Here is a 12,037-nt window from a genome sequence, read left to right as displayed (position 1 = left end):
CCAAGAAGCCCCCAACAACAATGGCATTTGCCAAGGTGAAAATAGCAGGCAACTCCTCCTTGTCTCCCACGTGATAGATAAAACACTAGTAAATTTTCAAGCAAATGCAATGGTGTTAAATCCCAAAGACCCTTATTTGGCGTGGTTTAGAAGACTCCAAAGAAAATGCAAATGCCAGGTAGAGCGTCCAGCCCTCCCATGATGCAGACAAAGGAGGCATTAGAAATTTTAAAGCAAATGCAAAAACACCATTAAAAGTCTCAGATAACCTTTAAAATTGTATTCCCAGGCATGAGCATTTATCCCACATTGGCTGGGTGGGAGTATATTTTGATATTTAAATATAAGGCTCCACACATCTATAATGTCAAAGATTAAAGGCTTTTGCCAGGGAGCTGTTTGGCGACCCAATGGACCCCATGTACGTGTGTACGATAATCGAGGTGACTAAGGAGGCCAGTTGGTGACCAGGTGGACCCCACATGTGCACAGTTCCCAAGATGAATTTTTCAGAGAACGGACGGATTAAAGATCATGCAAGTTGAGGAGATCGGACGGTGGTCACTGTTTCACAAGCCAAAGATGCTCGAAAGTTACCCATCATGAAATGGTGAAATGTTAAAGATCGTGCAAGTTTGGTGGTGATCTATGGCTAGCGCTTTTTCGCGAAGCAAAGATGCATGCTAGTTACCCTTCGCGAAATGGCAAAAGGTGATGTAGTAGGTCCCCACCATGTGCACGTTTCCCAAGACAAATTTTGTAGAGAACAAATGGATTAAAGATTGTGCAAGTTGAGGAGATCGGATGGTGGTCACAGTTTTGCAAGCCAAAGATGCTCAAAAGTTACCCATCGCAAAATGGCAAAATGTTAAAGATCATGCAAGTTCGATGGTGATCTATGGCTGGCATTGTTTCGTGAAGCAAAGATGCATGCTAGTTAGCCTTCATGAAATGGCAAAAGGTGATGTGGTAGGTCTGAGTGGCAATCTAGTTGGCGGGTCTGAGTGAGGTGGTGATGACGTGGCTGACAAGTGGCAGATAAGTGGTGGTCCACAAGGCGGTGACATGGCAAACACGTGGCTAACAGATGAGGTCTCATCCCAGATGGTGAAAAGTGGACCCCATGAGACAATCACAAGCTGCCACATGGCAGGGTGTCACGACAAAAAATGGAATGAAAAATTAAAGTTAAATGTATAGTTTCAACTATAGAGAAATTCAAAAAATTAAAATAATGTGTTTGCATTCAAGATTAATTCACTCAGAGGGTATTTTTCGCCCGAAATAGGAAGTATCATATACCATTGGAAATCTCTCGAGATGAGGAATCCATTTATAAAGTTTGTTTGAACAAACATGGGATATTTTGAGAGTAGTTTCCACGGGAAGAAAAGGAGATATTCTTGCAGTTATGGAAAAAGGACACTTGGCATGTTTTGATGCATTATGGTCTTTTCCCTCTTCTTCATATTCTCATTTCTTCTCAATTGTAAGGGTTCTAGAATTTTGGAGGAAGTGCTCCAGATTTCATGGCTTCCAGTTTTGAATTTCTTGACCCAAGTTTGTAAAACTCTTTGGTTCTTATTCAGGGTATAGAGGTTACACTGCAGTATTGGAGATGTTTTTCTAGTTGCGGGTCTTACTTGTGTCAGGCATGAGTAAATTTCACACAATATTGTCTCAAGGCATGTATTTCATTGTTACAAATTGAATCCTCAAGGAGGTTGGAATTAGTCATATCTAGGAGATTGTTATGATTGTTTGTAGGTATCCTTCAATGAAGGTTTTAAATTCTGTAATCAGTCATAAATGATAGAATATGTATCCAAGATTTGATAATTTTGTGAATGAATTGGGTAATGCATTAGTATAAGGTACTGATGTAGGAATATCTTGTAAGGAAAATAAATTTGTAGCTAAGATTGGCATTTACAGTTCTGTGTGTGATCCATACCCAATGAACAAGGCACTGGTCTTTGAAGGATTTGGGGATACTCTCAGATTTACAAATTTAAAGAATAATCTATTTTCCCTTTATGTTTAGGGGTTGTATTCCATTCATTCTAAGCTCTATTTCATCTATTTTTTGTACAGATCTAGCCAATCTGTAGTGTTTCGTAACTTGTTAAGCTTGTGAAATGATCTATCTGATTATTGTTTGATGTTGTCATAAGTGTGTAATGAGTTAATTTCATGCATCAAAAGGGTGTCCCCCCTAGGTCTAGCAGAACCTGAAGTGGAGGAGGATCAATTAGGGTCCTATGTTATTTTGTCTAAGTCCTGATGTGTTTCATAGACTGAAATTGGCCATTTCATAGAAGGATCGCAGGTGTACTTGGGTGAACTAGTTTTGGTGAACAACAAAGGCATTGTTTGTTATACCCTTATTCCTAATCCAACAGTGACAAAGGTGGAGAAGTCTGAAGATAAGAAAGAAGACAGATTGAGGTTGGTTGACCGTGCAGTGCAACAACTACTAAACAAGTACAAGGGTGTCATCTCTTATGGCATGCCAAGGTCACTACCTCCCATGAGGGATATAAACCATTGCATAGATCTTATACTTGGATCCACCTTGCCAAATAAAGTAGCATACAAGCTCACACCTGATCAGAATGTTGAGATGGCAAAGCAGATTGAAGAATTGTTGGAGTCCGAATTGGTTGGCAAAAGTTTGAGGCTATGTGAAGTCCCTGCAGTCTTGGCACCCAAAAAGGAAGGCACCTAGAGGCTTTTTACCAACTCAAGGGATATCAATAAAATTACTATTAGGTATAGATTTCCAATACCTAGGATTGAGGATTTGTTAGATTGCTTGGGGGTGCTAGATACTTTACAAAAATTGACTTGAAAAGTGGCTATCATCGTATTACGATTAGGCCTGGAGATGAGTGGAACACTTCATTTAAAACAAATGAGGGGTTGTATGAGTCGAATTTCATGCCCTTTGGCTTATCTAATGCACCAAGTGCCTTTATAAGGTTAATGAATGAGGTTTTGAGGGTTTTCATAGGAAAGTTTATCATAGTCTACCTAGATGGCATTCTGATTTTCAGTCAAACCAAAGAAGAGCACCTAAAACATGTAGACCAGGTCCTAGGGAGATTGCATGAAGATAAATTAATGATCAATTTGGAAAAGTGTTTGTTTATGCAGGAAGAAATCATCTACTTCAGATTTGTAATCTCCTATGGTGAGTTGAAAATGGATCAAGAAAAGGTGAGTGCCATATTGTCTTGGCCTACACCTAGAATAATGAATGATGTTAGAAGCTTACATGGCTTAGCCACATTATATAGGAAGTTTATAAGTGGATTTAGCCATATTTGTGCTCCTATTCTTGATACCATAAAGGGAGGACAAAAGTGCAAGTTCAGTTGGACAGAAGAGGCGGATAACTCCTTTGAACATTGAAGAGAAAAGTTATAGAGCAGTCGGTCCTTGCCCTACTTGATTTGAACAAGATCTTCCAAGTGGAGTGTGATGTCAGTCACATGGTTATTGGGGTAGTGCTCAATCAGGAAGGAAGGCATATTGCCTTCTTCAGTGAGAAGTTAAATGAGGCAAAGAGGAGGTATTCATCCTATGACCTAGAGATGTATGCTCTAGTACAATCCTTGGAAAAGTGGAGACACTACTTGTTGCCAAAATAATTCATAGTCTTCACAGACAATCACGCCCTTAGGTTTATAAATAGCCAATAAAAGTTGAATCACAAGCATATGAAGTGGGTGGAGACCCTACAAGCCTTCACTTTCACTCTTAAGTATAAGAAAGGTGTCAAGAATAAGGTGGCAAATGCTTTGAGCAGAAGAGTCCTAACTACAAATCAGATCCAGTTGGAGAGTGTTGGAATAGACTCCTTAAAATCCATATATGAGGATGATGAAGACTTTGGAAGGATCTATAAGGTATGTGCTTCATTTGATGAGTAGTTTCATGTTGATTTCTCTGAATTTTTTATTCAAAATGGATTGTTGTTTAAGGGTACATAGTTATGCATACCCAAATGCTCTATGAGATTAAATATAATTAGGGAGAAACATTATGGAGAAATGGTAGGCCACTTTGGCCTTGACAAGACACTAGATTTGGAGAAGAGGCACTACTTTTGGCCCAAACTATAGATAGATGTCAGGAGATTTGTCGAGACATGTGTGATATGCCAAAAGGGAAAGGGGAAGTCCACAAATGCAGGCCTATACCAGCCTTTACCCATTCCTTCAAGACCATGGGAAAGTATAAGTATGGATTTTGTATTAGGATTGCCTAGGACAAGGAAAGGATATTATAGTGTTTTTGTAGTGGTGGATAGGTTTAGTAAAATGACATATTTATTTCCATGTAAAACCACTTGTGATGCTTCTTATGTTGCAGACTTGTTCTTCAAGGAGATTGTCCAGATACATGGTTTGCCTTTTACCATAGTCTCTGATAGGGATGTGAAATTTATTGGACACTTCTGGAGGACCCTTTGGAAGAAGCTTGGCACAAATCTAGCCTTTTCCTTAGCCTACCATCCCCAAACGGATGGCCAAGATGAAGTTGTAAATAGGTCATTGGGAAATCTGCTAAGGTGTTTGACTAGACAACATGGAGAGAGATGGGATAGCATATTGTCTCAGGAAGAATTATCCTATAATGATATAGTGAATAGAAGTATTGGTAAGTCACCCTTCTAGGTTGTATATGGCATCTACCCAAGGGGTGTGTTGGAGTTGAGAAAACTATCTCAAGGAGAAGTCAATAGTTCTGATGGGGAGACCTTTTCTACTACCATAAAGGAGATTCATGACCAAGTAAAAACTCACCTTCAACAATCTATAGAAAGATATAAAGATCATACTGACAAGAAGAAGAGGGATGTCCAGTTTGATGTGAGAGACTTGGTGTAGGCTCACTTGAAGAAGGAAAGACTTCCAAAAGGTAGATATACAAAGATTATGCAAAGAAAGATTGGACCCTATCAAATCTTGAAAAATTGTGGCCAAAATGCTTATGAAACTCAACTCCCACCTAATCTTGGTTTGCCACCAATCTTTAATGTATGTGACTTAACTCTCTATAAATGTAGTGTTGATGCAGGAGAAGACACAATTCAGGTTATTGCAGATGATGACATTCAAAAACATGAACCACCAAAGTTGCATAAGGTTTTAGACACCAAGGTTGCAAAGAGAACAAGGAACAAATTTTATATGGAGTATTTGCTATCTTGGAAGGGACAACCTGATTCTAAAGCCATCTAGATGACAAAATAGCAGATCAAAGACTCAAGTGGACTTGAGATTTCTTCTTCTCGGGAGTATGGTGTAGGAGCACCCCTTCAATTTGATCAATCAGGCTCAGAGGAGGAAGGATAAGGAATCAAACATGTCTTTAGGATGTTTTATATTTGTTTCAATCATGCATTATGTGTTTGTAATAAAAGACCCCATCTTGTGAGCCAAACTCCTATTTTGGCATCTTGATAAGCCAATTAGGACTTTTGGACAAAAGGGGATCAATTGTGTGTAGTAAATAGTTATCATAGTAGTTTTAGTTCTTCTAGGGTGTTTTAGGAGGGGTTAGTCTTAACCCAAGGCATTAGGAGGCGAGAAATGACATTTTGACAACTTTGTCAAAAGTTGTCAAAAGTTGTCATAAGCAACTTTTATGCACTTTTTGCATTTTTGTTTGTTTGAACTCCTCTAATGACTCTAACCTCTTTTTTTTGGTTGAGAGAAGTTTTGGAGTGGTATATACACCTTGTGGATCCAATCCCAAGGTTAGATTGTACGGAGGAAAGTTTTGATGACTGCAAACTAATGAAATTCTGAGTTTTTCCTGTAATTCTGGAGTTTTGGTACACTGTACGGCATTGTACGGATTGGGATAAATTACCAATGATGTGAATTTGTTATAATAGTGAGTCACTTTTGATTTGGCTTTGGTGTGAGGTTCAGATTGTGTGTTTTTCTCATGTTATTCCAATTTTGTTGTAGGTGCCCGAAAAAACCAGGGTTAGTCTGAAGTATTTCTAGTGTATTCTAAGATTCTAAAAGAATTTTGCAGGAGGACCAAGGGAGGTGTGTGTTTGAACCGACCCTAGGTAGACATCTCTATGTGGCTACCTAGTCCTTAAACAACAAAGTTAACCTAGAATGCAAATGGCAGTGATTCTAGGTGTGTAACCCTAGAATCCATGATGGTTTATGGCTACCCACATGCTCATGGGGTTTTTATTGTATGGTTTGTTCATTTGGACATAGTTACTTCACAAATGGAGACCTAATTAGCCATTTAGGACAGTTGACCTTCACCGGTTTCAGACCTTTGTTTGTCAGACCATGATCTTTCCTTTTGGATAATTGTGTAAGACCCAAAAGGTTATTTGAATCTGTGACTTTTTTGTCAGGGTGTTTGGAAAAGTTTGGACTTAAGGCCCCTTTACCTGTTTCAAAGGGCTACTAGCAAATAGGCCTAATTATGAAGGTGCCAAAGGGAATGGTGTTAAATCCTTACAAACAGTGTTTGATCTAGTCCAAGTGAGTCATGTTTGACCCAAAATAGTTGTGGTAATGGCCAATAACCCTTGGAGGCTTCAAAGTGTATGTTGGAGCAAATTACCCAATTTGAGTATGAGTTTTGGAGATTGAGAGGTGTTGAACTAATGTTGTAGAGCCTTGCCTTGATAGGATCCTATTGTTGTTTTGAGGGGTTAGTGTCATACATCTTGGAGTGTTTGATAGGATACAAGGAGGGATCTACATCACTGCACCTGACAAGCTCACTTACCTGGAGATTGTAAGACATATGAGTGTCTCACATTCAATGCATTTTGGGGGTGCTCACAAGCAAATTTTTTTGCCTGGGGCCTTACATTTTGGTGATTTCACTATTGTATCCAAAAAGGAATATGAGATCATTAACAAGAGGTTGATAGAAGATTACAGCCTCTACAATCACACTGGTCGAAAGAATTATGACCCTGAGGGCTATATCCACCAGGGCAGGAAAAAGAAAAACATGGGTGATTACTTTTGTGAGTATGTAGAAGCCTTGGATATCTTCAAGAACAAGGAGTCTGAGGAGGCTATATAGTTATTCCAAAGTTTAGAATAGAAACTGGATGAGAAGAAGCAACGGCTACAGGAGATAGGAGAGGAAGAAGAGGCAGAGAGAAAGTTAGGAGAAAATGAAGCTATTTCAAGATTTAGGAGGCCTGAAAGGGAAGAAGAGCCTGAAGTACGAGACATAACTTTTGCAAGGATAAATGAAGATATAGATGTTAAGCTATAGGAGCATACCTCTTTTGTATCAAATGATGAGTTCATCAAGTCAAAGGAATTCAAGTCCTTGTATCACTTCAAGGGGAAAATGCTAAGAGAAGCAATGCCTGACATAACACCAAAGAATGAGGCAGAGATGCTTAGGAAACTAAAGGAAGATATTGATGCAGAAGTGGAAAGCATGACTCTTGAAAGGAGAAGGCATCTTCTTGTAGAGGCAGGGATTATCTTGTTTCCAAGATGGGATCTTAGTGCATCCTTCATTTTTGATAGCTTGTTACATTTAGAGAAGAAGGATTTCAAATTGGACAATCAAGGCGCTAATGACATCTTCATCGGCTCAAGATATGAGCTAGATGATGAGGCTATGCCATTGTGGCTCTTTATAGATCATAAATGGGGACAAGGCTTTTGGACAGATGATGAAGTTGAAGGTTGGAGAGGTTGATCCCATGGTCATGACAGATATGGGAGTTGATATCTCAAAATTAAACAAAGCACAGATGAAGATGTTAATGAATGAAGCAGGAAAGTATAAATCATTGTATCAAGAACTTTTGAGAAGTAGGGGCCAACCTATAACCTAGATAGAAGATGAATCCAAACTGAAAAACAAGTGTGAATAAATGTACAAGGAAAACAAAAAAATGAGGGAAAGGATACAGTGCATAAGGACAGACACAACATGTGTCTTATTGACAAAACGATTTGAAAATCTGCACAGTGGAGGAATTTTGGATTGTTTACTAGAAAACCATGGATAACACATTATCACACCAAAGGATCCTTGACAGATTAAACATGCTATTGCAGGATGAGACATTGAGTGACAAAAGGATCAATAAAGTAAAAAAGCTAATTGACACTCATCAAGGATTCACAACAGAATTAAATACCAAGTATGAGGAGTGTAAAGGGATCATCAATCATGGATTTCCAAGTGTAGTGGATGATACATGGTTCATGATGGACAAGCACTAGTGGATTACCGAATGCAGGTCTCTACTCAGTTCAACCCTTAGTGTTGCCTATGTGGATGCATTGGATATGAATGAAATAGGGGAGCAGGTTCAAGGTTTTGTTATAGCAAAGATAGCGGTCAGAGATATTATCTTCAACACTACTACATATAAAGAGGAAAAATATCTTCGACATATCCAAAAATGTGGTCAGCGGTTGGAAAGAAAGAGTTAGTCTATGTTATTGTAATGTGTTTTAGCTATAGCAGTTAAGAGGGATAGTTAGTTTTTTGTTAATCTTTCTTTGTACTAATGAAAGGGTGTGTCCTTTCATTCATATCGTTTGAGTCATGTATATATAGAGAGTCATTTTGTATTCTACAGAAACAAGTAGGGATTACTATCTTTCATATTATCTGTTAGAACCATAATGTTATGTAAGGCGGGTCTGTAGAAATGAAAAATCCATTTAGTGCAAACAAATGTATCACGAAGTATCTGTGAGTCTGCAGTTTTTGTACACCGATTTTCCAAGAAATTAATATACAAGATTAGTTGTTTTCATCTTCAAATCATTTTATGTTATATGATGTTGATGATTTAGAATCTTTTGGATAAGTTTGAATAAGATTTATTTCAATGTTTTTCAACTTGTTGTTATAAAGATAATAGAATTGTTTTTGTTGTTTTTATAGCATACATTGAGTCATTGCAGTGACAGTCTTGTTTCTTCACACTATCTCCAAAGATCACAAATTTTTGGCCATTAAATGATATATAAATTGTCAGCGAAGGCACTGGTCTGTTATTGGTTTCTCATGGATAGATTAAGTGTACATAAAGTCCTCATTAGAGAAATTTATTACTAGTTTTTACTCTCATTGTTCTTTCATAATTGTTCTAGGTTCCAATAGTATCCTGTTACAACTTTTATTCATATTCAATTATACTCAAGTTTTTAGATTAAAACAAGTTAAAATAATATCAATAAAGCATAGTTGCAGGAAATTGTTTGCTAGCCCTGTAAATAGCTACATTAAATAATTTAAATTCACTATAAAGAAGTCTCTTTATGCTTTGGAGATTGGGGTAAACCCACCTAGGTATGGTGGAGCTTAAAGTGCAGAGGAATTTGGTGTTCGACCATTCTTGTTCATTGACCAAGGCTAATTGGATCAATTAGGGATTTGGAAAGTTCTTTTGATTTCCAATTTGTGGTTTTGGGAACCAACAGATTGGCGACTCCGTTGGGGAGTTGTAATAAGAAGTATTCAGAATTTCTGGTACTTTTGTTTTAGACTCTACTGGAGGAAGGAGCCTAGAAGATTAATTAAAGTATTATTCCTCTCAGGAGGTGGGGACTCTACATTTAATATATGAGTAATAATTGGTATGTTGAGAAAATAAGAGAAACCCCTAGGAATATGTCAATAAGATTTATGCAGGGGAGGAGGTCTTTGCACAAGGGACAAGATAATCTTGTTCATTTGAGTCCAAATAAAAGAAGCAAAGAAAATAAATTAGTATCAAATATGGCATTTGGAGGTTATAAAAAGTTTCCTCGTAGAGAGGATGGCTCTCCATCTGGAGATAAATTTGAAAATCTGGAGGAAAATCCTTATTATAACTTAAATACAAAAGATAATAAAGGTGGTCATGATGAAACCCTTACTGCTGAGGAATAGGAGGATAGTTAGTTGGATGAAATTATTCTTAGAATGACCGACTTAAATGGAGATGAATCTAGAATGGAAAAGGCTCTTAAAAGACAACCAGATTGGGTATTGCAGAAACTTGGATTAGAAAGAGATGCCATTCAAAGCCCTAAGTCAAACAGGGTTGAAGAAGAGAAGGGAAAATGTGAAGTAACTAGACAAACAACCTCTAGATATAGTCCCCCTCACATAAGAAACTTGGAACAACCATTTAGGTCTATGATAATCCATTGTCTGATGTTTTGGATAATAATTATGAAAAAAGGGATAAATGGAAAAATACACCCTACTGTGAAAATAAAAACCAGTATAATTAGAGACAATACAATAATCATAATGGTGAAATAAGAACTAATAGTGGGGAAATTACTGGTAACTGGAATAATAGAGATATGATCAACAACGTAAGAAATAATGGAGGAAATCATGGTAATAATAGAAACTATGGCAACAATGGTAATGGGGACAATCGAAATGGAAATAACAATAATGGTGGAGGTAACAATGGAAACACTGGTAATAATGGAGGAAATAGAAACTATCAGATTAACAACTATGGTTGCAGACCACCTATGACCATTGAGAGGTATAAACAGTTGGATTTCAGTGGGATAGTTGGATATCCAAATCAGATTGCAAATGATTTAAGGTCAACTATTCCTAAATTCATAGGAAATGGAACTAATTCTGCAGAACAACATGTAATAAATATAAATAATACCATTGAAGAGTTTGAAATCCCTCATGAAGATGTTTTTATGAAATTATTTGTTCAATCTCTGATAGCGGATGTAGGGGAATGGTATAGGAATCTTCCTGACAGATGCATTGGTAGTTGGCAGGAATTTGTGACAATATTCTTGGAGGAATTTGGAGAACAAAATGACACTTCATTTGCATCTCATGAGTTGACTAGCATAAAGAAAAATCAGAATGAATCAGTTTATATATTTTATAAAAGGTTTAATAAAGTACTTAACAGGATACCAGGAGATATTAGACCTGTTGATTCATTTTTGATTGATTTTTATTTAAGTGCTTTTGATAGAAAGACTCATTATGAGATCTTATCTCATAAACCTACTACTTGGCAGCAAGCTTTTAAAACAGCTAATACCATTGAAAATAACAGAAAGGTTGCTGGGAGAATTTGCAAAAGAGATGATCCAAAATTATATAATCCTACAACAACAAAAAAGGATTAGTTTGTTCAAATCATGGACATGCTAAAGGACTTGAAGGGTAAGCAAAATCATAATGAAAAACCACCCCCATATAGAAGTAACAAGCCTATAAGTTACAATAGACCAAGATTGCATGACATGACATATAATACAAACTGGAAAGATGGTAAACTTATGAATGCAAATCTAAGCAAAGAAACTCCTGATCCATTGAAGAAGGTAAACAATTTTGTTGAAGAATATCCATGGTGTGAAGTTTGCAATTTAACCCATGTTGCAGAACAATGTATGATTGTTCAAGGTTTTGCAGAAGAGAAGGACCATGAGAGTGAATATGAGCCCATAGTAAATGTAATTTCATCAGATCCATTTTGGGGTAGGGATGAGGATTCATGTGAGGGTGAGAATCATCAGATGTACAATGGAGAAGAGAGAACTAGCAGCATAGTGTACAACAAGTTTTTACTGATGATGAAGTGGCCATCCCATCCTTGAGGAGATTGTTCCATAATGAAGAGCCAGTGCATTCCTTAAAGAACTTAACAGATGAAGAAAATAAAGCCTATACTATGGCAGTAGTATCTCAAGCAAAAAAAATTATTAGTTAAGAAACATAATAGTGAACCCAGAACAAGGTAAGCCATCCGAGATATTTGCAAAGGTTCCTAAAGCTAGTGGAAACAAAGACACCATTGCTAACAATGAAAAGGAAGTGCAATAGTAAAGGACAAACAAACATAAACTCTCAAATTAACAAAGCCAATTGAAAAGAAATGGATTAGTAAGCCACTCTCAAATTGTGGATCATTTATGTCTCATGCTTTATCACAGGTGCAAATATTTGTGCCCTTTCTTGAGGTAATGAAAATTTATGATTACAAACATGAAGAAATCAAGATTTTGTCTAA

This window comes from Cryptomeria japonica, chromosome 1 (assembly GCF_030272615.1).
Source record: "Cryptomeria japonica chromosome 1, Sugi_1.0, whole genome shotgun sequence".
NCBI lineage: Eukaryota > Viridiplantae > Streptophyta > Pinopsida > Cupressales > Cupressaceae > Cryptomeria > Cryptomeria japonica.
The sequence above is the reverse complement of the archived record's forward strand: the minus strand, read 5'-3'. Positions refer to the sequence as shown.